Source organism: Panthera pardus, unplaced genomic scaffold, assembly GCF_024362965.1.
Source record: "Panthera pardus isolate Hobbes unplaced genomic scaffold, ASM2436296v1 HiC_scaffold_2, whole genome shotgun sequence".
Classification (NCBI taxonomy): domain Eukaryota; kingdom Metazoa; phylum Chordata; class Mammalia; order Carnivora; family Felidae; genus Panthera; species Panthera pardus.
The window spans coordinates 56,896,353-56,921,581 of NW_026526765.1; the positions used below are offsets into that span (position 1 = coordinate 56,896,353).

At 35.0% G+C, this 25,229-nt stretch overlaps 1 long non-coding RNA gene across 2 annotated transcripts in view; it reads left to right on the forward strand.

Annotated features, from left to right (window-relative positions):
- Positions 1–25,229, forward strand: part of LOC128778262 (uncharacterized) — a 636,253-nt gene that overhangs the window by 399,057 nt on the left and 211,967 nt on the right. The window lies entirely within an intron of this gene.

The window sequence follows — 25,229 nt, forward strand, 5'->3', positions numbered from 1 at the left end:
AGCTTATCTCATGGCTGGACCCATTGCTAGGGGTAGAAGAATATGCTCTTTTAACTGGAAGAGTGAAAAGTAAGTCATATGGCAAAGGAGTGTATTTAAGTCACTTAGACAAAAGTCCTTGATAGTTTTAAAGTGAAAAATTAACTTCTCTTGTTATTATTTATATTTCACTTATGACTTTCTTTTATGAGAAAATAGAGAATGAAATCTAATTTAAAGGAGAAAGCTGGGGAGGTGATGGAATCAAAAAAAGATAAAAGATATACTTTTTTTTCCCTTTGTTAGATGTTTGGATTCATTTTCATTAAATGTATGAGTGCTGCTACTTCAATACCTGCATGTCTGGTTTCCTTAGCGTGAGCTACTTGAGGCCAGGTGTCTTATTATCATAAAAAGTACTACCACTAATGAGCAATATTTATAAAGAACTTACTATGTGCCAGATTCTGTATTCAATGCAGTACAAACACTGTTCTGCTTCATTCTCAAAACAGTGATCTTAAGTAAATAACAGAGTCCTCATTTCACAGATGAGAGAATTATGGCACAGAGAAATTTAATTACTGGACAAATTCATACAAACTTTACTTGATACCTAATCTGAATAGTAGACCCATAAGTGCAAATGAGGGCAGGACTAACATGATACAGACACATGGGGCATGATTTTTGCCAACTCTCTTAAAGTAAATTTTCCAAAAGGAAAAAAAAATACATTTGTCAGAAATACTGTAGCAAAAATTAAATCAAAGCAACCATAAAGTGAAATAATTAATTCAGTTTGAACCTCATCATTGTAAAGAATTCACACATTATCATTGGCATAAAAGTAATCCATTGGTATAAAAGTAAAATAAGGGCAGACTATAAATTCTCTTGGAGAGATCTACTGCCCACTTCTCAAGTTTTTCTTTGCATTTTTTTTGTTTGTTTTCACCTAAACTTTGTGTGCTTGGTAAATTTGGGTGCTTGGTAAATGAATAAATGTTATAAATAATTTAAATGATGAAAACAGACTTAATTGAGGTATACAAAACACCTCTTATGAGCTAAAGTTCTTATATTTTCTTTCACTAAAACAAGATTACACTAGCTTCTCATTGAGTTATAATTAAGTCTCTGGGTCCAGAGGTATCCTGTTTTGCCTTGGTCCATGAACTTATGCTAAAAAAAGCGGGGTGGGGGAGAGAAGAAGATGAAGAAGGTTCTGTGGGTTCTGTGACCATTTTTACACAGCCTACATTTATTTGGATTCAGAATAAGATACAGGAATTTTAACATTTATTATGAAAATAATATGGTGGCATAGAATAAGATGGTCTGAATGAGTAATTTCATATGGCCGGAACACTGTGCAAATTTAAATGATATTAATGCTTTCATTTCTTCGTAGTCAATATTTGCATTTCTTAATAGTGAAAATCTGCTTAAAAAAATCAAATGAATCATGATCCTCAGGCCATGAGCAATGGGGGATTATTTTAAAAGCAAATTTCAGGCTTAGCTATACATCTCTTGATAGAGGTCAAAATTTTGAACATTGGGATGTTAGAGGTCTAATTCAGCTGTCCATGGTTTCTAACATGTTTGAATGTTAGCAATCATTATACTTGGAACCAATAAGCATCTAGAGCTCTTCTTTTTTTAGAACTGCCTTTGATCTACAGAGGATAAACAGGAGCCTAAGTTAGGCTTTTAACAGGGTTATTTTTATGATGTGACTCATTTACACAGTGATTCTTTCTGAAATGGTGTTCTTCCCCCTTCTCTAAAAAAAATAGTCCCTTTAAAAAAATGAATACAATGGAAATGGAAACTCCTGTAAACACTATTAAAACCTGAAGAAAACATACTGGTAATATCAATTATCATTGCTAAAAGTGATTATGATTACAGTTTTTTGTGAGACCCTATTTTCTGTTGCAAAGGAGTGGAGTACTACCAGAAAACCATACTCTTAGCCACATACAGAACTAGTTAATATTTTTTTCTATGTATTGGAAATCAGTCATTAAATTAATTCCAGAAGAAACATTGATTTTTTTTTCATTTAAGATTTTTTCTCTGGAGCACAGATAAAGTTAATTTCTCCCCACATCAAAGATGTTTTATTCTTTCTTACAGAATAAAATGTAAAGCCTTTGAAAACTGATAGTGGCATTGTTTGAAAGGCACAGTGCAGTGCTTCTAACGTTCTCTAGGTTAGCAAAGGGAATAAAAAAGCTGGTTAGAACTGTGTTTTAAACAAGGATAAATAGGGTGTAAAAAAAGACCTAAGAAACAGACACCATAAACACAGCATAAATTGTGATAATTATTTTGGCCTTGTTTCTGTGGTTATTCTTCATTCAGAGACATTTGCTAAGTGATAAATAGTAGTGTATAGGAGAAGGGTGTTATTCTTAACAGTAATGAACCATCCAGATTGGGCTTCAGAGCAGCATGTTTTATAAAGTTGAGTGTTAGTGCTTGACTTAGGACAATTCCTAAAGCCTTGCTTGGACTCTTCCTACCCAGATAATTATCATTTCAATCCATTTCATTAGTTAAAATTTTCTATTTCAGGCCCCCCTTAGAGAATAACCAAAACACCCAAAATATCTGTACTAATTCACCCTCTATTCCTTTATCTGCCCCTGCACAATTTGATGGACTTATCACTGATGTATATTCTGTCTGTGCTGGTAGTGCCAACTTCATATAATTTAATTTGGGTTTCAGGGATATAATTTTATGTTCAAATCCTATTTAAACAAACAAACAAACAAACAAACAAACAAAAAACTTGAATGATTTGAATTGCCTCAAAGCCCAAATTTTTTAGCATGATCTTCTAAAACAGTTTCACATAGTACATGGAAAGTGCTTTCACACTGGAGATGTTCTGCAGGCCCTCCCACCCACAGGTGCCACATAAAATGTCACATCTTTTCTGAAGACCTTCCTGGTGTTCCTGGGTAGAATTTGCCACTCCACGCCATATCTTTTGTTCTCTGTATGCTAAGGATGGAATTATCATGGAATACTTACTTATTTATGGATTGTATGTTTCCTACTAGATATTGTGCAACCCTTCAGAGTATGGATTACATAATGTTCATTCTTATCTCTCATGATTATCCCAAGTAAATACATGTTTATTAGTGGAAATAGTGCTTAAATAGTTACTGAGTCTAAGTGTATGTTTGGTTTTGTTCATTTGTTTTTATATCTCTCTCCAGCCCTTAGACTAGGTTCTTAGGGGTCAGAATCCATATATATATTGTGTTCACTACTGTGAACCAAAGCCTGATAATGGCTTTTGATGTTTAAGAGTTTGTGAACATCAAATTCTTTAACTCAAAAGAAAGAACTTCTACCGATAAATATTTTGGTGTCATGAAAAAGATGGTTTTAAGATATAGCTGTAATTTTCAAAATGTGGGTTGTGGCTCATATTTACTTTATATGCTATCAATTTAGTTGACTGTAACCACCACTTCAGACAAAGAAAACTGACATTGGATTGTATGAGTTTTCTACTGCTGCATAACAAATTACAAATTTAGCAGCTTAAAACAACATTAATTTATTATATCGCAGCAGATTGGGTATTGGGGTGCAGGTTAGCTGGAACCTCTGCTCAGGGTCTCACAGGCTGCTGTAACTGTGTGTGGGGACTGGGTCTTACTGTAACTGTGTGTGGGGACTAGTCTCAGGATTCTCTTTTGTGATATTGTGATTTATAATAAGAAATACATATGTGGTCTCTGTTTGATTTCTGGTAGAGTTCCTGAAACTCTTGGAATTCCCTAAGTGATGAGAACACACAGGTAGTTTTTGTTATGTTAATGGATGAGTTTTTGGACTGCACCTAAGAGTGGGGGCTGGTTGCCAGTAGAACCAAGTTAGAACTTTCAGCCTTGGGCAGTTAGAACTGCCTGACCCCTGAGGATGAAAGAGAGGTTAGAGGTTGAATCAGTTGCCACTTGCCAATCATTTATCAATCATGTCTGTGTAATGAAGCCTCTATAAAACCCCAAAGGTCTCGGTTCAGGGATCTTCTGTGTTGGTGAATATGTTGAGATTCTCAAGGAGTGGTATGGTATACCTGCAAAGGGTTATGGAAGCTCTGCACCCTTTCCCTATACCTTGCCCTGTGCATCTTATCTATTTCTGAATTATATCTTTTTATGGTAACTGATAATTAGTGAAAAAACAAGTTTCTTGAGTTCTGTGAACAGCTCTAGCAAATTAATTAAACCCAAGGAAGGGACTGTGGGAAACTCACCTTTAAAGCCAGTCAGTCAGAAATACAGGTAACATCTTGGAGTTGTGACTGGTATCTGCAGCCCACAGAGGGGATTGTGGGAATCTCCAGTTTCTAGCGGGTTAGTCAGAAGCACAAGTGATTACTGGGTTTCCAGTTTGCAGCTGAAGTGTGTGTGAGGACAGGGTGGGGAGGCAGTCTTGTAGGACTAAACCCTTAACCTGTGGAATCTGATGCTATCTCCAGGTAGACAGTGTGAGAATTGAGTTAAATTGTGGGGCAGGTAGCTAGTGTCCAGAGAATTGTTTGGTGGTGTGGGAGAAACTTTCCCATCTCATGCTGGAATTATTACCAGAACCTTTTATGTTCCAACATCCTCTACTTTCCCAAGTCTCTGACTTCTTGACCCTCTTTTAAAGCAATCATCTGATTAAGTCAGGCTCACCCAGCATAATCTCCCTTCTGATTAACTTAAATTCAGCTGATTAGGGACAAGACACTTTTAGTACAGCTGAGAAATGTCTTTACCTTTTCATATACTGGAACCTAATCAAGGAGTTGCATCTTATCCACAGGCATTGCCCCTACTGAGGGCAGGGGATTACATAAGACCATGACTCATTGAAGTCATTTCAGAATTTTGCCTGTCATATTGCTTTAATAATAAGTGTGTTTTTACATGTACAGGCTTATTGTTTAGATATGTGTATGTCTGTGAAGATAGTGGGTCATAATGCAAAATCCATTTTGCAATGGGTCACATCCAAAAAATTTGAAAATCACTGGCTATAGGATAAATTTACAATGCTTCTCATATTCCCAAAAGTAAGGAAATGATTACTCCAACCATAAACAATGCTAAACAGCTTTAGAAATCCTTTTTTTGCTATTCATTACTGACTATTGTAATTTTTTCATCCATTCATTCAATTAATCAATCATTATTGACTATTATCTCATTATTAACGCATCTTTGCATTAAGAAACAAAGACCATAAATGCCTTGAGATTAGCAGTCATGATGGAAGATACTATGTATACGTAAATAAAAGACCAATGTAATACCAGATAGGAAGTGGGGGGAAAACTGTTAGAGAATTTTGAAAACAAAGGTAAAAGTTTATATTTTGAAGAAGTTTTAGTATTATTATGTATGCTGAAGGACAATGTTTCTTTTCCCGTTTTCTAAAACTCAACTTCATAGCTCAATAATAAAGAGAAATAAGACAAGTAATTAAAAAGAGAAGAAAGGAAAAGATTAAAGAAGAACTTATAAAGGAGCCTAGATATGAAATAGGATTCTCACGTATTTTAAAGAAATAATATAATTCTACTCAGCAATTAAAATAAAGAAATTAAAGAACACTTCTAATATCGTATCTTATATTTTTTATAGTTTTATTACTCGCCTCAAGTCCCTTCAAGTCTCAGGAATGGAGTGAGAGAGCACCCATTCAGATTACCGTTGATAAGGCTTGTGAGTCTTTTCATTTGCTGAGTTCACATTTGGTTTGGCACAAGCTGTGAAAACCCCCAAATCAAGCACAAACCCTGCTCTCATCTGTCTCTGCCACCAAGCAGAAGCCAGTGGCAATGAGGAGATCATACACATTACGCTTTGATTGTTATTTGGACCTGCAGACTTTCCAAATTGCTCATAAATGAATGTCAATTCTCCTAAACGAAAGCATATTTTGATTAGCTAGTTTTATTGCAACACACTATCCATTGTTAATTCACTGGAATACCATTGTACTTTAAAGCCTAGGTCAAAATTTTAAAGCCTCTGTCTCATTTTCTAATACACATCTATGAAAAGGGTTTCTCTGTTTCTAACATTGAGGTATAGGTATTGTGGGCTGTGCAAAGAAATGTTCTTCCTTAGTATCTTGAGACTTTCTGTTTCCAAATGAACTCAGATTCAAGGTTAACCCACAAGAATAATTTCCTGGGCAGTTAGATGAGGATATATTCAGTTTAATGATTGTGAACCAATTGTCAGAGGACTGGCTGTCCACAATTGTCATAAAGTACCCTCTATTTCTTTATTGCCTTAAAATTTCTGTCTAGGCCATTGTCTTCCATGATCCTTTAATATTTCTTCCTTAATATCGATAGTATTGTTCTTGTAAAGATCTCAAAGAACTTAATGAATGTGTCTCATTACTCTTTTATTAATGTTGATTAGATTTATGGATTTATGGATTCATAATTTGGGCTCATGAAAGATTTGTTCTCAGTGAGACACAAAGCCCAAGAGATAAATTAACCCCCCCCATCCTCATTCTTCCTTCACGTTCCAACTCTATTAGAAAAAATAAGCATGGAATGCAAAACAAAAGAAAAAATTATAGTTGTCATTAATTGATTGTTTTTCAGCATTCATGTGCAGTGTATAATTATCAAAATTATGTTAAAATCCATAATTTTATATGAAGTGAAAAAGAAAGTGAAGCTCCATCTAGAAGGTAATCTAAACACTATAAACTCTATTAAATCTAACAAAGTACCTAGAATGACAACCTTGAAGTACTTGAGTCAAACCCTTTATCTCCTGTCCATGAGTTCTGTAAAGATAGCTAAAAATAAATTGTTTACTCATTTTCCTGTAATCGAGATTTCAGTTCTCTATTTGCACAGCTTTCTTAGTGATGTTGCAGCTATTTCCACTTCTGTGTGTATTAATGCAAAAAGAGTTCAAGGGTAGATGTCCTTCAGATAATTCAAAATACACGTTATAGTAGCAAAAGTTCAGTTTCAATTGAATAACCTGCACTTAGCACAGAATGACATTTAATTTAGATGTTCAGTAGTATAGATTATTGGTCCTGGGGGTTATACCTTGGCCAGTAATGAGTGCAAAAGTGACATATGACTGATGTTATTGTTTGCAAATTATTATACTGCTAGTGAAGGTAACTATTAAAGATAATCAAATATAGCACAACTGTATAGTGAAATCATTACTTTCTGCAAATATCTTGTGATTTATTCAAAAGCTTTTGCATTATGAAGCACCAAAGAATTTGAGAGACTACCCACCATAATCCAAGAAGGTTGTGACCTGATAGATTAAATGGAATGATGAGTTTCTGTTGTCACAATGACGCTGCCTTGAAGAAACAGCCTTGGCAGTACAAGGTTAGCTTGATGGGATTAAAGCAATGAATGGATTTACATAACATTTGAAACGTTTGGTATATGATCTTCTTTGTCAAGTAAAATATTGATTTAGCAGAGATGGATTTGCTGTTGAAAACATTCATTTCTGGTGTAGAATAAAATTTTGAAAAACATTTATCTTATTAATAGCTCTTACTCTCCAAATATTTTTTAATGGCAGTTTCTCACACTTTCGGCAATATCTGGGCTCCTACTGTATTCAAATTCCTTATGATGATCATATTCTCTTACTACTCCTCATTTCTTCTCCCTGAGATCCAGAGAATAACTTAGCAAAGATGGTGATTAGCAACTTTAAAAGTGATATCAGGCTTTCAGATATTCTTTTCTAGTGTAACTGAGCTCTTGTCTGAGGTTCATCAAGACTGAGTAGCCTAACTCATCAAAAGAGTTAAAAAAGAAAAAAATCAAATGCCTCCAGTTCCCCAGTCCACCATTTCACTGGAAGAATTAATGTCATATTTAAATTTTCAGTTTTCTGAAGAAGCCCTTTCATTGTTCTCCATCCTACCACAGTGCTGAGTTTGTATTTAAATGTTTCATTTTGTGCATTTCAAACTGTCAGGCTGAAGAAATACCAATAAGTGTGTTAGGTTTAGATAATCGAAAATTCCCTTTACTCAGCTTCTTAGTCTATATTTATCTGTCTGGCTGTGAAATCTATTCCAAGAGTATTCATCTACCACCCAAATCTATTCACCAAGCATCAAGACTCATCAGTGAGATGGAATAATGCCATTTAATTAGTCTTTGATATACAGCTTAATTAGGTCTTAATAAGGGGTAGTGCATCCTAAAATCAATTATCTTGCTCTTTTTAATAAGAGCAACTAATTAGTAGGAAAATCACCACAGTTCTCTTTTTATCCTGAAGCTTTCCATGGTGCTAGGAAGAAGGTTATGAAGAATAAAAAAAAAAAAAAAAAAAAAAAAACCTCCAAAATATTTAGAAGAAATGTCATATTGAATGTAAAAGGATATATTCAAAATAGTTGCAATAGGTTAGAAATATATTATAGAGAATGCAATGCTACCAATTCAGCATCTGCATATTTCATGGGTTTTTTGGGGGGTTTTGGGGGGGTAGTTCTTGCAATAAAGAAAAGTTAAGTACCTTCCTATCTGTATGTCTAGCGCCTCCCTTAGCATTATTAAGTGTCCTAGATGCAAATATGTCTTCACTGATTAGGGTGCCACATTTTCAATGAATCATCTTGATTTAACTGGTGACCCTTTTGATCTACCTTAGGAAGTGCCCCCATGATCTGCTGAAGAGAGTTACTACTTGAGTGGCTCTGAGTTCTAAGTGGTCTTAGGATTTTTCTGTTCATATTTTGTTTGTTTTACACAATATAGTAGATTACATATACTTAGTGTGAAAAATAAGGATTGCCTTCTCATGATACTCATAAATATACTCAGCACATATTTATTCAACTTCTATGAAGTAGGTACTACTCAAGCCACTGAGATTTGGATATGAATAATATAGACAAGGTCTTTGCTTTCAAAAAAGCACTAACATTTTAATGAAATGAAATAGAGAGGAAATGAACACAAAAACATGTAAGGGAATTTCAGAGAATGGCCTGTAAATGCAATCAAGTATGGTACTGTGGTAGAGAGTAACTGGGGACCAGAAATTGCTTCAGATGGGAAGGTCAAGGAAAGGGTCTCTGAAGAGGTATGTTTAAGCTGAGACCAGAAGGAAGAGAAGGAGATGGTCAGGGGTAGGTCTAATAGAAGAGCAAAAGTAAAGGCCCTGAGTCAGGGAAAAACTTGTTATATTTGAACAAGAATGGCACTGTCCCTGGATATCAATAATAGAAGAGAGGAGGGGTAAAAAAATGAGGTCATACAGAAGTTGTGAATGAGATCAGGCTGGACCTGGTAAACTATGGCAAAGATTTTCTATGTTATTCTGAGTACAGTACGAATGTGTTTATTTAGGGAATAGTGCGAATGACCTAACTTACAGATTTTCAGTCAGAATGAATATTAATTATAGAATCTAGATGGTGAGTATATAGGTTTTTACCATACAGTGTCTTCACCTTTTCTATATATTTGCAAACTTTCATGATCAAATGCTGAGAAAAAAGTCAATATGGCTATTGAGATGGAAGAATTAGAATCATGGAGTGATCTAAGCATCAGATGATGTTAGTTTAAATTAGGATTTCAGTGGGAGAAGTAGGAAGCGAGACCCACTTCCCCCAAATGAGATATAGTATTATATCTATATACTGTATACTATATACTATATACTATATACTATATACTATATACTATATACTATATAGTGATTGTATTAAAAATTAAACTCAGATTACGTTGGTCCTCTGGAAAAAAATTGTCTATGATTTTTTTTTTTTTTAAAGAGAGCGTGAAAGCGGGGGGAGGGGTAGAGAGAGAGGGAGACACGGAATCTGAAGCAGGCTCCAGGCTCTGAGCTGTCAACACAGAACCTGATGCAGGACTTGAACCCCCAAGCCGTGAGATCATGATCTGAGCTGAAGTCGAATGCCTAACTGACTAAGCCAGGTGCCCCAGTCTAATGATTATTTTATTGCACTTAGAGTAAGTTCTTTCCATGGCTTCAGATCACCCAGCAGAAGAGAAATCCATTAACAATCAGAAATGCCTGCTTTGTCAAATTTGTCAAGAGTTGGAAGAGGACTTCATGGGGATCAGACTGAACCAGTAGAGTGTACTCTTAATTATGCTCCATTACTTATGAACTGAAGCAACACCATACCATCTGTCCAGGTGTATATGACTTGTTTTAATTCAGACATGTTTACAGATACAATAAGGAACTTGGAAGCCAGGTTCAGGTTTTGCTCAATTCCCTTTGGAAAAATCACTTGCCTCAGCAGGAAGCCAGCTTCCAGGAAAGTCCTTCAGAGAATCCATTAATACCAGCTGCTTTCTGCTAACTACTTCCTGGGAACACATAGTTCATAAGAGGAACAACAAATGAGGGACGTTTTTGAGGAGCCTCTTAAGCTCAAGAAGGTAAAGTTTACGGACTTTCTGCTTGGCCCCAACCATAGTCATGTACAATTGGTACTTAGCAACAACTCTGTGATGAGAAGGGCATCTGTACCAGGGAGAGCACATACGTTAACAGGTGGTTTTTTTTGTTGTTTTGTTTTGTTTTGTTTGGGGTTTTTTTTGGTGCTAAGAGCTGTAAGCCTCCTCTCACTCTTGCTTGCCTCAGCAGTATACAGTCAAAAGATGTGGTAATATACATACAACTTGGGTATATGTCACATTTGAGGAGCACTTACTGGACTAAGTCCTTCTGTAAATTTAACCTATATTTTTACATTGAGCACTTTCAGAGAACATAATGAATTATCTTTCAGACCTCATTAGATCTTACCCGGGAGATTTAAGAAAGCAAAAAGCTAAAAGTAGGCGTGTTATGTCATAAAGGAAGTGCTGTAGCTTTAGTTGGATGCTCAGAGTTCAAGGGACTGTGTCACAGTGATGAACAGGTGTGTTCTTGCTTCATTCTCTGTCACTTAACACTGCATTACCGCCTCTTTTTGTCCTGCCTTCCCATAGTAGTGATCACAGCTTACCACCATTATTTAACATGTCTTACATGCTCTATGCCTCTTTGTTTTTCTTCTCAGTGTGTTAGTCAAGCTTTTTTGAGGGAAGAATTGTTCTGAAAAGCCAATTCCCCTCCTGAGGCCTAGTAAATTGTTGCCTTCCTTTGATAGCTAATCCTGATTCAAATGTTGATCCTGATAGTTCAAGTCTCAGCTTAACATGCATGTGAGTAGTAGCTGCTGAATGGGAAAAGCAATAGAACCACTGTGAGACAGACTAAATCAGAGGTGCCACAGAATAGAAGAACAGATGTTTTGGTCTCACTTAATCCAAACACAATGGGATCTGGGGAGGGAAAGTGAGTAGGAAGGAAAGGAGAGCCTATTGTTGACAGAAATGGGTAAACTGCTCCAAGTCTTTCCAGTGAAAAGATTGGATTGAACATGGCATTTATACATTCAGAAGGAACTAAATGTCTGAACTAATCAACAGCAAAGGATTTAGGGAGAATTCTTGATAGGGTTTTCAAATTATAAGATTATCAGAATGAGGTTTACAACTAACAAGTTAAGGTTTATTAGTATTCTGCCAACACACAAGTTATACTCAAGTTTAGGGCCTCACTACAGGGCTCAGCTCCATAAAGCATTGACTAAAAGAAGGATAGATGAATTGATAAGCACAGAGGTGAAGGAAGGCCCTCATAATAGAATGAGTGAACACAATTTCTGACCCTAAAATACTATTATTGTTACATTTAGATATGAAAATCAAAGCTGCATTTCATTATTGTAGCCATATGCAGGAAACCAAGATTCATGCCAAAAGTCTCCAACCTCATCTCTTCCCAGGCATCTCGGTGAAATGTCACATTTGCTTTGTCCAGAGTGAGCCAAGGAACTGTTAATACTGGAAACTCTGGATAATAAACACACATCAACTGCATGGAGAAACTTGGCTCTAACTGCAAACTCTTAGAGGCATTCAGTTGACTAAGGCCTTAACAGTTGGCTCTGGCTTACTGCTGACTCTCTTTCTAAAGTCCAGTACTCATCCTCCACAGAAACCTCAATTGGTGCCTACTTCACACCAACTACCGCGTTACTGCAAGCTTTCATAATCATTGTTTTTACACTGAATTGTTGTTATGTCTGCATGTCTTGTCTTTGATAATCGGTGCATAGAAGGTACAGTTAAATATAAAGAACTGGCTGCAGTATTTCAGATTCAAGCTTGGCATTTTCCTTGCTTTGTTTAAGTTCTCTGAGCCTCAGGGATTGTGGTGAGGAATGGAAAGATACTTCCAAAACTCTTGGGATGTTTAGCAATAGTAAGCCCGCAAATGTTTATTGTCATTGTTTTAAGGTTTAAAGAATATTTTCCCTCTCTTGCATTATTCTATAATTGAGTATAATGTTAAGGACTCAGGTGTTCCCGCCCATTTTGTGTTTCCTGTAGAAAAGTTTTTTTTTTTTCTTCTTTCTGTTATCTTTCTTTATAAATTGTGCTCTTTTGACACACATATATTTTTTTCATTGCCCACACATAAACCTTGGAAGTTAATACACAGTAGTCTTTTTGCTAAAACCTCTTCCCACCCCCCCCCATACCAGGTTGTTACAATGAGACCTGTTATTATTATGTCTCCCTACAAATGAGTAAATTAATGCATCATGATAGCGTTTAAGTCCAACAAATTTTTCCATATGACCAATAACAAAATTGTCTTAGGTATCTGTTTTGGCCTCTGTGAATTCTCAAATGACATAATTCAATGCAAGAGTAGAGTAGGTATTGATTACAATAATGATAGGAAGCACAAGAATGCCTCTGCTGTTGCTTTATGTCCTTCTGTGCAGAGATGTATGTAGGTTAGAGGCAAAGGGAAGTCTGTTTCTCTATACGGCTCACTTCTACATAGTTCATGTAGCCATTTATGGCTTCTTTTGCTATTCTCTTTAATTGATTCCTTATTCAGCAAATAGAAGCAAGACACAATTAACCTTGTGAATAGTTCTTTAGGGGGGTACATATTCAGATTTGATTGGGTCTCAGTTGGGTCACTCTCATTGACCTGAAGGTCAAAAAAAGAACATGCTCGCTGCTTTTGGGTAAGTAATATTGAATTAAATCTCTTCAGAGACTAGTTTTAAGCCTGGAAAAGTCTTCTGGCTTAAACAGCAAGAGATAATTGGAGTGTCTAGTGGCATCAAGTGAGTGCAAATTAATATTTCGGTGTGTTTGCTTGCTATATGTTTTTAAAGGACTCCCATTGAAAGTGAGTTTAGTTTACATACAAGCCTCACAGTTATCTATTGAGAACAGTAGCAAGTAGCAGTTATAGCACTAATTACTGGACAGCCATTCTTTCAGGATATGAAGATCAGGTCATGTTTTCCTGACACATTAAACAAATATCTACATGAGTCAGGGTGTTTCAAAAGTTAAGTGTCTTCTGAAGACGTATATTTAATTACAATTCCATAGAACAGTGTTCTTGTTTTTCTCTTGGTTTGAGATAAAGATATCCTCTTCTCTTGCTAAAGAATGAGTTATGAAATTTGGGGTTTGGAGGGCAAATAAATTAAGGGCAAGAGGAATCCTTGTGAAATCTTGGCATACAAATGTCTGTGAAACTACTCTAAATTGGAATGACTTTTACGAAGTTTTTAGTCCCATAGCCACGCACATTGTCTTTTCTGTACTCCGATTCTCCTAACTTGAAGAATGGTTTCAATTTATTTAAAAAAATAGTTTCTCTGTTCATTTTCTGACCCCAGCACATATTTTAACTTTAAAATATCTCTATTCCTCAAGGTAACACTGTAGATACACAGCACTCAGAAAGGACCATCTCTAATTCGATTTATTTTCTTATATACCAAACTATAACTATGGGGCTTCATTTTTATATAGTTTTAAAAGTGGAATATTTGGTCCTCAGGTGTGTTTTATCCATTAATTCCGGGGTTTTTAGGGCCTGTGACCTTATTGAGTGACTTAAAAAATGCTTAGAACATATATATATATATATATATATATGTATATATATATATATATATGTATGTGTATATATATATATGTATGTATATATATGTCTTCATATGTGTGTATATATATATATATATATATATGTCTTCAATAGGGAAAAGAAAAAAAAACACTGAATTTGAGATCAATGCATGTTTAATTCAGTGTTCACAACATAGCATATAAATTCTATTAGTTGTTAAGTTTAATATCAACAAAGTTTCCAAACATTTAAATCAATTTGCAAATTAGATAGCCTTGCTTTATAAGAATTTCTGGTGTGTACCATGACTGTTGAGGAATCACTGCCAATTATAAATTAAGGCAGTGACATATAACCAAATAGTTTCCAAAACAAATAATAACTCTTCACTAATTTAAAATCATTTTAATGTCAAACACACATGTATGTTAACATTTTTAATATGAAATCAGAAAGTGCCTCCAAAAATAAAAGCAACTTGAAGATCTAAGGAATGGAGATCTAACATCTAAGTGGCCCTCTTGGCTCTCAGCAAATGAAGATATTTTCTACCTGCCTCTTATCATAAAATGCATGTGTTCAGAATTGAAAACAGAATCTTAAAGAGATATTGGCACACATGTGTTCATAGCAATAATATTCAAAATAGGCAAGAGGTGGAAGCAACCCAATGTCTATTAATGGATAAAAGGTTAAGTTTTTGGGCCCTTAATCTGTTCCTAGGATTGTGCCATATATAGAAATACTTTGATGAACATAGTTTTTGTCTTGTATTCACACCACTTTTTCCATTATAGTGGGAAAGAAAAAAATTATATACACAAACACACACATATGCATACATATATATGAACACATATATGTATACATATATATTTCTCAAACTTCAGTAATTTAAAACCCATTACATTAAAAAGAAATGAAAAGTTTGACATAAATTAATTTTGTATAATTTTAATCAAATATGTACATTAGTAAAACCTGACTGAACAAATATTACTTCACTTTTGGACAATTATAAAGAAAGCAAAATTATAAATGACACTATTCTTCTATTACTTTTATTTCCTTTAAATATGTGAATGCTTTTTTGTATGGCAATGTAGAGACATTTGTTAGGTCTTCACTTGGAAGACATCATTTTTAAATTGTTTTCCCCATGTTATTTTCTTTAGCACACAACAATAAAAATAGTACAATATGTCCACATGATTAAAAATGTAAATGCAAACCTCAACGTTTAAATAGTACCAGAGTACTTAGTTATAAATACTCAACTAGATGATCTAAAAATACATACATAAAATATTTTAGATTATTAATGAAACAAAAACAAACTTAAAACATTTTCAAAAATAATTCAGGGGCGCCTGGGTGGCGCAGTCGGTTAAGTGTCCGACTTCAGCCAGGTCACGATCTCGCGGTCTGTGAGTTCGAGCCCCGCGTCAGGCTCTGGGCTGATGGCTCGGAGCCTGGAGCCTGTTTCCGATTCTGTGTCTCCCTCTCTCTCTGCCCCTCCCCCGTTCATGCTCTGTCTCTCTCTGTCCCAAAAATAAATAAAAAAAAAACGTTGAAAAAAAAAAATTAAAAAAAAAAAAAAATAAAAAAAAATAATTCAAAGGCACCCTCTGAGAATACAAGGGGAACCCCAGTTTGGGAAAACCTAAGTTAAAACAATGTGAGAAGAGGTATACTAGAAATATATACAAAGTGATATTGGGATATGAGAGGATAATTTACTCTGCTAAAGGGCATCAAGGAAGGCTTCAGAGAGAAAGTGTCAATTAACATTTAAATTGGACCTTGTTAGCTGAGTATGAAATGCCAATGGGGTAAATGTGTGTGTGTTGCCAGAGAAACAAATTCCAACAGAGTAACTTTAGCAAAGACCAAGGCATGAGACAGAATGTGGTACATCTGAGGAAGCAACATGTAGTATATTTCGGAGTATAGCGGAAGATAGAATTAGAAAGGTATAGGGGGCAAATTTATAAAGACTTTGATGCCATACTTAAGTATTTTGCACTTTATTTAATAGGAATGTGGCACTATCAAAGACTATTAAATTGCAAAGAAAAGGTTGATTATATTTGTGGTTTAGAAATATACTGAAAAAGAACTATATAGGGACAGGTTTTGTAGCAAGAAAATAATAACTGCCACCAGGAGCTACAAATAAACCTAAAACATTTGTCAAGGCTTATGATAAATTAACTTAAAAGCAACTATTTTGTTTAAGGTGGAGGAAACACTGATTTTTTTTTTCTTAAGGAGGGACCAAAATTATAAAAAGAGATTTGTATACTACTGTTATCTAGTTTTTGAAATACAGTAAATACCACAAAACCTTTTAAAATAAATAGCTGGAGTTTCCAAATAAAAGGACTAAGAGGACGTCTTCTTATGTTTGTAAATATTTTTCGAGTGGGAGCAGGTCACTGAATTACAGATGTGGGAGAGATGAGGAACCCAATATTTTAAAACTCCCAATGCTGTGTTTTTCCCACTGAGAATGATTCATGCTTCCTTCAAGAATAGAAGTGAGAAGATATATCTTTTTGTGATAAGCCAAGTTGAGAAAAGGGCAGGCATGGGGATTTAGGTACAGGTCATAATAGATTGATTTTGGTTACAACATGAATTGGAAAGAGAATAGATGAAAGAAAAATTCTCATACATTCTTTCATGTAAAAGACATCACTTAGTCATTAAAAACCTGTTGCTAGCCTAACTTCCTTGATATCTACAGATGAGTGAAATTCATTATTTCAAAAATTGAACTCTTAAAGTTCCCTTCCTCAAACATTGTTCCTGTTTTTGAATTTTACTTTTAATAAATGGCATGCTTATTCCCCCATTGACACTCCCTCCTGGTTGCTGAAACTATAACTCTGATAGTCCTCTAGAATCTGCCTTTTCCCAAATTTTCTTGCCCAATTTCCTGGCTTCCATATTTATAGAATTCATCCATTCTGCTCTATGGTAACCACAAACAACTCCCTCCATTTAATTTCTTCTTATCTCTAGCCTCTATTCTTGCAATATTCTTATCTCTGATGTTTCCTACTTCTCAATACATCTTTCACAAATCTACCATAATAATACGTTGACCTAAATATAATCAATCCTTTGTAGTACATTGGGCCAGTATGGTTTCAGTTCCATGGAGTGATGTAATGCATTCAATATCAAGCATGACATTTGCAGGCTGAGAATCATGAGACAATGTCATTTAGCCTTTGTGTCTGTTTCTTTCAGAGTAAAGCTGTGAAGATTAAATAACATTGAGAACAATACCAGGTAATAGTGAATGGTCAGCAGTATTGCTATGTGCTTTGTTATGTATGTATGTATGTATGTATGTATGTATGTATGTATGAATGTATTTCATCTCCTTTTCTCCATCTCAGGAGAATCCAACATGGTAATCAAGGCTTTTTGTAATCTAGCCATTGTGTCCCTCTCCAGTCACATCTTTCTCCTAGGATCTTTGGAACTTTGGGCTTCAGAGATAGAGACCCTTTTCCCTGAATGAACCATGGTTACTCAGCTCTCTATGCCCTTGCACATGCTGTTCTCTTTGAGTTTAATACCTTTTTTTCCTTGTCAAAATAATTTAATTTCTGATGCCCTTCTTTGTTCATATTAAGTTCTTGGAGAGCAGTCTCCCAGCCCTAGAAGAACATCATGGCCCTAATCTTGTACTCCTGCAACACTATACATACCTCCATCATGACAGTTATTTCACTGTTTGATTGCTTATCTGTCTAATCAACCAAGCTGAACTCCCTAATGCCAAGACTCTAGGTCTTAGTCATGTCTAAAATTTCAGAATTCAGGCCAAATATATCTTTAATGCCTTCATAATAAGGCATGAATTATGTTAATAGCCTTCGAAAATTTCAGGAGAGCCTCAGAAGTCTGTCTGTGGAAAATAAACCCATTTATTACTCATTTATGTGAATTGTGAATTATAAAATTGGAGAATATGTATCAACTATTTAAAATTAACCCCATTATTTTAATATTTTAGCTATTTTTCAGTTTAAGACTTCAAGTTGCTCACTGGACACACTTGGTAGCTTTCATAGTTGAATATAATTGACAAAGTATATAGTTTTTAAATGATAAAAGATAGACACAGATTTCAAAAGAATAGTGGCCATGAACTATTTGAACACAAAGGAAATTTTGACCAGAAGTCTCTTGGAGGCCAGCTAGAGAAACCAAAATGTTCTGGTAACTGGAACAACTGAGATTAAGTAAACTAATTCCATGGATCTCTTTTCTCAAAATGGTCTATTATTGCTTTGGTTCAGTTGACAAAATAATTTTTAGTTTCAAAGAAAGGATTGTATTGATATTAGCAGGGAAAACAGTTGGGAGTTGTAATTAGATTGTGGAGAAGAAAATATTATGATAATGCATCTTTTGTTATATAGTATATTAGAGCTCTATTTTCCATTTTTCAATTCTTCATGGGTTATCAATTTTTTCCTTAGCTTTCTCCATTTCTACAATATTCAGGGAAGTCCCCCAAAACAATCCATCCTCTGAGGAATTTATATTGTTCCAAAATAAAAGGTTCTCAGTTAAACCTGGGACACTGGCAGTGCTTCACAGTCCGAAACGAATTCCTAAGGAAATGCTGAAATCATTTTTGACCTCCTAAAGAGGATATGGCATGAAATGTGCATTCAATCCTTTCTCTAGGGAAATAATTTAGCATGGAATCTTATATATTTATTATCCTAGGAATCTGCAGTTTCTCTCTTTGTCATTCTTTGTGTGTTTCTGTCTCTTTGTTATATATGTGTGTGTGTATGTGTGTGTGTATACACACATATAAATATATGAGAGAGAGACAGAGATGAAATATTGTATAATCTTAAAACCATCCTCTTTATCATGTGCTACAGTGAAGATATACCCATCTGTCCCTGAAAGACTAGACAGGTGATTCAGCCTGGCCAGGTACAACATCAAAATCTACTAACTCCACATATTTTTAACCACTTTGCTTAGTAAGAATAACATCAGTCTGGAGGAGATTCAAGACATCAGTCTTGAATTTTCAATTATATGAGCCAATAATTTTGGGTTTTCTGTTGCTTATGGGAAAAGGAATCCATACTGATAAATGAGTATTAAGTAGTTTCCCATGGGTTCCAAAGGCTTGTAACATCAGTAAGAGGCCCTCAAAGAGATTTAAAACATAGATTCTCAGTCCCCAAACAGAGACTTTGGTTCATTTGGGAGGGGAGAGAGGAAGAGAGAAACACACTGGATTCTAGATTTTTAATAAGCATCTTCAATTATTCTAGTGTGGATAGTCTACATACAACATATTGGAAAAGCTAATATAATGATTACCTATTTTCTTTTTCAAAATTGTCCAAAGGCTCTGCTGAGAGAATATTTTAGACCAATATCAAACCCAAAATGAAAAACAACTTGAATTTATATTCCTTAATCATTTACCTTTATTTTTTTTTTAATTTTTACATAAATATGTATTTATTTTGAGAGAGAGGAGTGGGGAGGGGCAAAGAGAGAGCGAGAGAGAGAATTTCAAGCAGGCTCTGCTCTGTCGGTTCATCTCTGTCATGACCTGACCCAAAATCGAGAGTCTGACACTCAACTGGCAGAACCACTCAGGCTCTCCTCATTTACCTTTTAAATCTCTACCCTTTTCTTTGCTTTAACATCATCCCAACCACAAGGGTCCTGGGATAAACTTTTACAATATCAATAGCTCTACTGTAAGTTCTGAAAAATTAGCTGTACTTCTACCTTAAAATAATTTAAGACTTAAAGGTTATTTATTACTATTGTTTGGAAACATGAAAAACAATTTGTTAATTTACTCTCAGTTAAAATTTTATATGAACTACAATAATCAGGTCATATGGTACATTCCTTGTTCAGTTATCAAAGCCAAAGAAAATTTTACTGTCCAATGTTCTTGAGACAAGACTCAGATGAAAGAGTTTAAAAATCTGTTTGTTTGTTTGTTTGGTTTTTTAATTCAAGAAAAAGGGAAAGAAAAAAAGGAAGGAAGACAGGTGAGAAAAATAAACTGAGGAAGAATGAAGGGCACTAATGAAAAGTAATTATATTAACTACTGAATCTACTAAGAAGAATAAAAAACTATTTTTCTAGCAGTTCCATTCTACTAATTTCATTTAATTCACTGATTTGGTCAGTGAATATTTGTGGAGTGCTAGCTATGTTCCAAGCATTGCATTAGGAATAAAAGGATGCATACACATGGTGCTGCTTTCAAGTAGTTCACAGACTAATGGAGAAATATATTCAATGACTAGCATATGTATATATATATGTATACATATATATATATATATACATATACATATACATACATATATATACATATACACACACATATATATATATATATATTCCATGTTGTGCTAGGTATGGTCAGGGTTACAAAATGGAACTTTATATTTGCAGGAGAAATGTACTTTCTTATAAAGACACTAGAGCTGTATTAAATAAGTGATTCAAATAGTTATTAATTGGATATACTTCAGAGAATTATCTTCCACAATGGGATTGGTTTGGAGAAATTATCATTTCAAAGGATAAAAATACAGAAAACAATTTTTCTGCGTTGGTTAATTGAAGGAGAGCAACCTGATACACACTTAGAAAAATCCACGGACCTGCTTCTGTGTCTTGCAAAAGCTGTATCAGTTCTCATAGCAACTGCGCTGTTTATAATAGCCACTGAACCTCTCTAAACCATAGTTCCCTAACTTGTAAAAGAATGGTACAGTTTATTATATAAGGCATATGAAATAGTCTTCATTCCTTTGTGTAGATCTGTATTTTCATTTGTTTTTTTCTCTTCTGCCTAAGGACTTTCTTTAATATTTTTGTAGTGTGGGTCTGCTGCTGACGAATTATTTCAGTAGCAGTTGCATAAAAGTCTTATTCATCTTTGTGAGGTATGTTTACTGGGTATAAGATTCCAGGTTGACATTGATTTTTTACTATTTTAAAGATTTTGTTCCACTGTCTTCTTGCAGAAAAAATCTTCTGTCCTTCTTATCTTTGTTCTTTTGTAGGTAGTATCTTTTATATCTGCTGGTTTTAAGAGTTTCTCTTTATTACTGGATGTTGGTGATGTTATTATGACTTATCTTGACATAACTTTCTTCATATTTCTTGTATTTGGAATTTGTTGAGCTTCTTAGATCTACAGGCTCATAGTTTTCTTCAAATATAGACATTTCTACAGATATTTTTCTGTCCTCTCCTCTTTTAGGGACCCTAATTGCATGTATATTGGTTCACTTAAAGTTATCTTATAGTTCATTGATTTTTGGTTCACTTAAATTTATTTAAATCTATAGATTTTTGTAACTTATCTCTCTGTTTTCAAGTTCACTAATTATTTCTTCTCCAATAACCAATGTGCTATCAGGGACCATCTGGTGTATCTTTGATCTCAGAAACCAGTTTTCATCTCTAAAATTTTGATACAGATTGACTTTTACATCTTTCACATCTCTGCTTTTTTGACAGATAATGTATAATAACTATTTTAATGTCCTCCTCTGCTAATACTAACATTTGTGTCTGTTCTGGGGCAGTTTCAATTGAATAATTTTTCTCTTCACTTTCGGTCATTTTACACTTCTTTTCATGTTTATTACTTTTTAATTGGATCTCAAACATGTTTTACCATGTTGAGTGCTGGATATTTTTGTATTCCTATAAATATTCTTGAGGTTTGTTCTGAGATGTATATCAGTTACCCAGAAACAGTTTGATCCTTTCAGGTCTTGTTTTTAAGATTTGTTAAGCAGATTATCAAGGCTATAGATTTGTTAGCCTAAAGCTAATTATTCTCCACTACAGAGGAAAATCCTTGTGAGTATTCTGTATAATTCCTTGTGAATTTTGAGCTTTTTCCAGTTTGCCATTTGGGAACATGCACTTTTTTGTTTCTGTCTGAGCCCTGGGTACTCTTTTATCAAATCCTTTTCCTGGCCACAGATAGTTTTCTTGCACACACATTACTGCTAAATACTTGAGGGGTACCTGCTACAGATACATGGTGTTTTTTCTCTATGTGCAGCTCTCTCCCCTGAAATACTCTGTCTTACAAACTCTGTCTTCCTTAGTCTCCTTGAACTCTCAGAACAATCCTTAACTCATGGATTTCCTTCTCCTTGTGCTATAGTCTGGTCACTTTTTCAAGGCAGTAAACTGGAGCAATTGTCAGTCTCACCTTGCCTTGAGGAAGCTGTAGCCATCATTACCTGGTATCCAGTGTCTTCAAAATAATTGTTTCATTTTTTTTTTCTTTTTCTTTTTTTGATGTTTCTACAGGAGAGTAATTCTGGTCTCTATTATTCCATCTTGGTTAGAAACAAACATTCTTTAAGGGTAAGTTTTAAATACCAGAACAAATTTACTCCCAGGGCATAATAGGATGCACTTTTATCTTTCATATTCCTTGGAGGACAGAGAGTATTCCCCTTTTCAGTTTCTCAAGACAAGTGTCCTTGCAGAAGGAGATCTCATTATTCAGATAGCCTCTCAAGAAGATATCAGTAGCACAGTATTTGGTGGCTTGTGTGAGCTTGCTTCTTACCAAAATAGCACACATTTTGGCAACCTTAGCCAGAACTTTACTGTTGTTTTGCACTATACCCTGCTGATTTCTGTAATTGGTTGAGTTGTCTTCTAACTTCTCATATGATTCATTCAAGATATGTATGGTACATATATGGGGGGGGGGTTATTATGGTCTCACATACTTCTAGGTACCAGCGGAATACTGACAAAATAGAAACATTATTTCTTGATTTTAGAAGGTGAAAGTGTAGAGGATCATAGAATTTATTTCATTAAAGAAAAATAGAAAATTAAGAAAAAGGTTAAATTAAAAATAGCCAGAAACTTCATTTTAAAAATTTAACAGAAATACCTTATTTGTTTTATTTGAATATATTGACTTAAATATATACATTTTAAACTAAGGACTTGGGGTAAAATTGACCATAGTCTTAATGATTTATGTTTATATCTGGATATATATGTTTATATATACATATATATATATATATATATATATATATATATATATACATGTATGTATATTTTATACATATATATATAATAATCTTGTGTACACATATATGCATATGTGTATATATCATTTTCTTGGGGGAAATTTTATATATATATGGCTGGCCAGCTTATTGTTTTGTTTTTTTTTTGGGGGGGGGTTGTTGTCTTTCTTTTTTTTTTTTCAGTATATGAAATTTATTGTCAAATTGGTTTCCATACAACACCCAGTGCTCATCCCAAAAGGTGCCCTCCTCAATACCCATCACCCATCCTCCCCTCCCTCCCACCCCCCATCAACCCTCAGTTTGTTCTCAGTTTTTAAGAGTCTCTTACGCTTTGTCTCTCTCCCACTCTAACCTCTTTTTTTTTCCTTCCCCTCCACCATGGGTTTCTGGTAAGTTTCTCAGGATCCACATAAGAGTGAAAACATATGGTATCTGTCTTTTTCTGTATGGCTTATTTCACTTAGCATCATACTCTCCAGTTCCATCCACGTTGCTACAAAGGGCCATATTTCATTCTTTCTCATTGCCACGTAGTACTCCATTGTGTATATAAACCACAATTTCTTTATCCATTCATCAGTTGATGGACATTTAGGCTCCTTCCATAATTTGGCTATTGTTGAGAGTGCTGCTATAAACATTGGGGTACAAGTGCCCCTATGCATCAGTACTCGTGTATCCCTTGGATAAATTCCTAGCAGTGCTATTGCTGGGTCATAGGGTAGGTCTATTTTTAATTTTCTGAGGAACCTCCACACTGTTTTCCAGAGTGGCTGCACCAATTTGCATTCCCACCAACAGTGCAAGAGGGTTCCCGTTTCTCCACATCCTCGCCAGCATCTATAGTCTCCTGATTTGTTCATTTTGGCCACTCTGACTGGTGTGAGGTGATATCTGAGTGTGGTTTTGATTTGTATTTCCCTGATGAGGAGCGACGTTGAGCATCTTTTCATGTGCCTGTTGGCCATCCGGATGTCTTCTTTAGAGAAGTGTCTATTCATGTTTTCTGCCCATTTCTTCACTGGGTTATTTGTTTTTCAGATGTGGAGTTTGGTGAGCTCGAGCTCTTTATAGATATTGGACACTAGCCCTTTGTCCGATACGTCATTTGCAAATATCTTTTCCCATTCCGTTGGTTGCCTTTTAGTTTTGTTGGTTGTTTCCTTTGCTGTGCAGAAGCTTTTTATCTTCATAAGGTCCCAGTAGTTCATTTTTGCTTTTAATTCCCTTGCCTTTGGGGATGTGTCGAGTAAGAGATTGCTACGGCTGAGGTCAGAGAGGTCTTTTCCTGCTTTCTCCTCTAGGGTTTTGATGGTTTCCTGTCTCACATTCAGGTCCTTTATCCATTTTGAGTTTATTTTTGTGAATGGTGTGAGAAAGTGGTCTAGTTTCAACCTTCTGCATGTTGCTGTCCAGTTCTCCCAGCACCATTTGTTAAAGAGACTGTCTTTTCCATTGGATGTTCTTTCCTGCTTTGTCAAAGATGAGTTGGCCATACGTTTGTGGGTCTAGTTCTGGGGTTTCTATCCTATTCCATTGGTCTGTGTGTCTGTTTTTGTGCCAATACCATGCTGTCTTGATGATTACAGCTTTGTAGTAGAGGCTAAAGTCTGGGATTGTGATGCCTCCTGCTTTGGTCTTCTTCTTCAAAATTACTTTGGCTATTCGGGGCCTTTTGTGGTTCCATATGAATTTTAGGATTGCTTGTTCTAGTTTCGAGAAGAATGCTGGTGCAATTTTGATTGGGATTGCATTGAATGTGTAGATAGCTTTGGGTAGTATTGACATTTTGGCAATATTTATTCTTCCAACCCATGAGAATGGAATGTTTTTCCATTTCTTTATATCTTCTTCAATTTCCTTCATAAGCTTTCTATAGTTTTCAGCATACAGATCTTTTACATCTTTGGTTAGATTTATTCCTAGGAATTTTATGCTTCTTGGTGCAATTATGAATGGGATCAGTTTCTTTATTTGTCTTTCTGTTGCTTCATTGTTCGTGTATAAGAATGCAACTGATTTCTGTACATTGATTTTGTATCCTGCAACTTTGCTGAATTCATGTATCAGTTCTAGCAGACTTTTGGTGGAGTCTATCGGATTTTC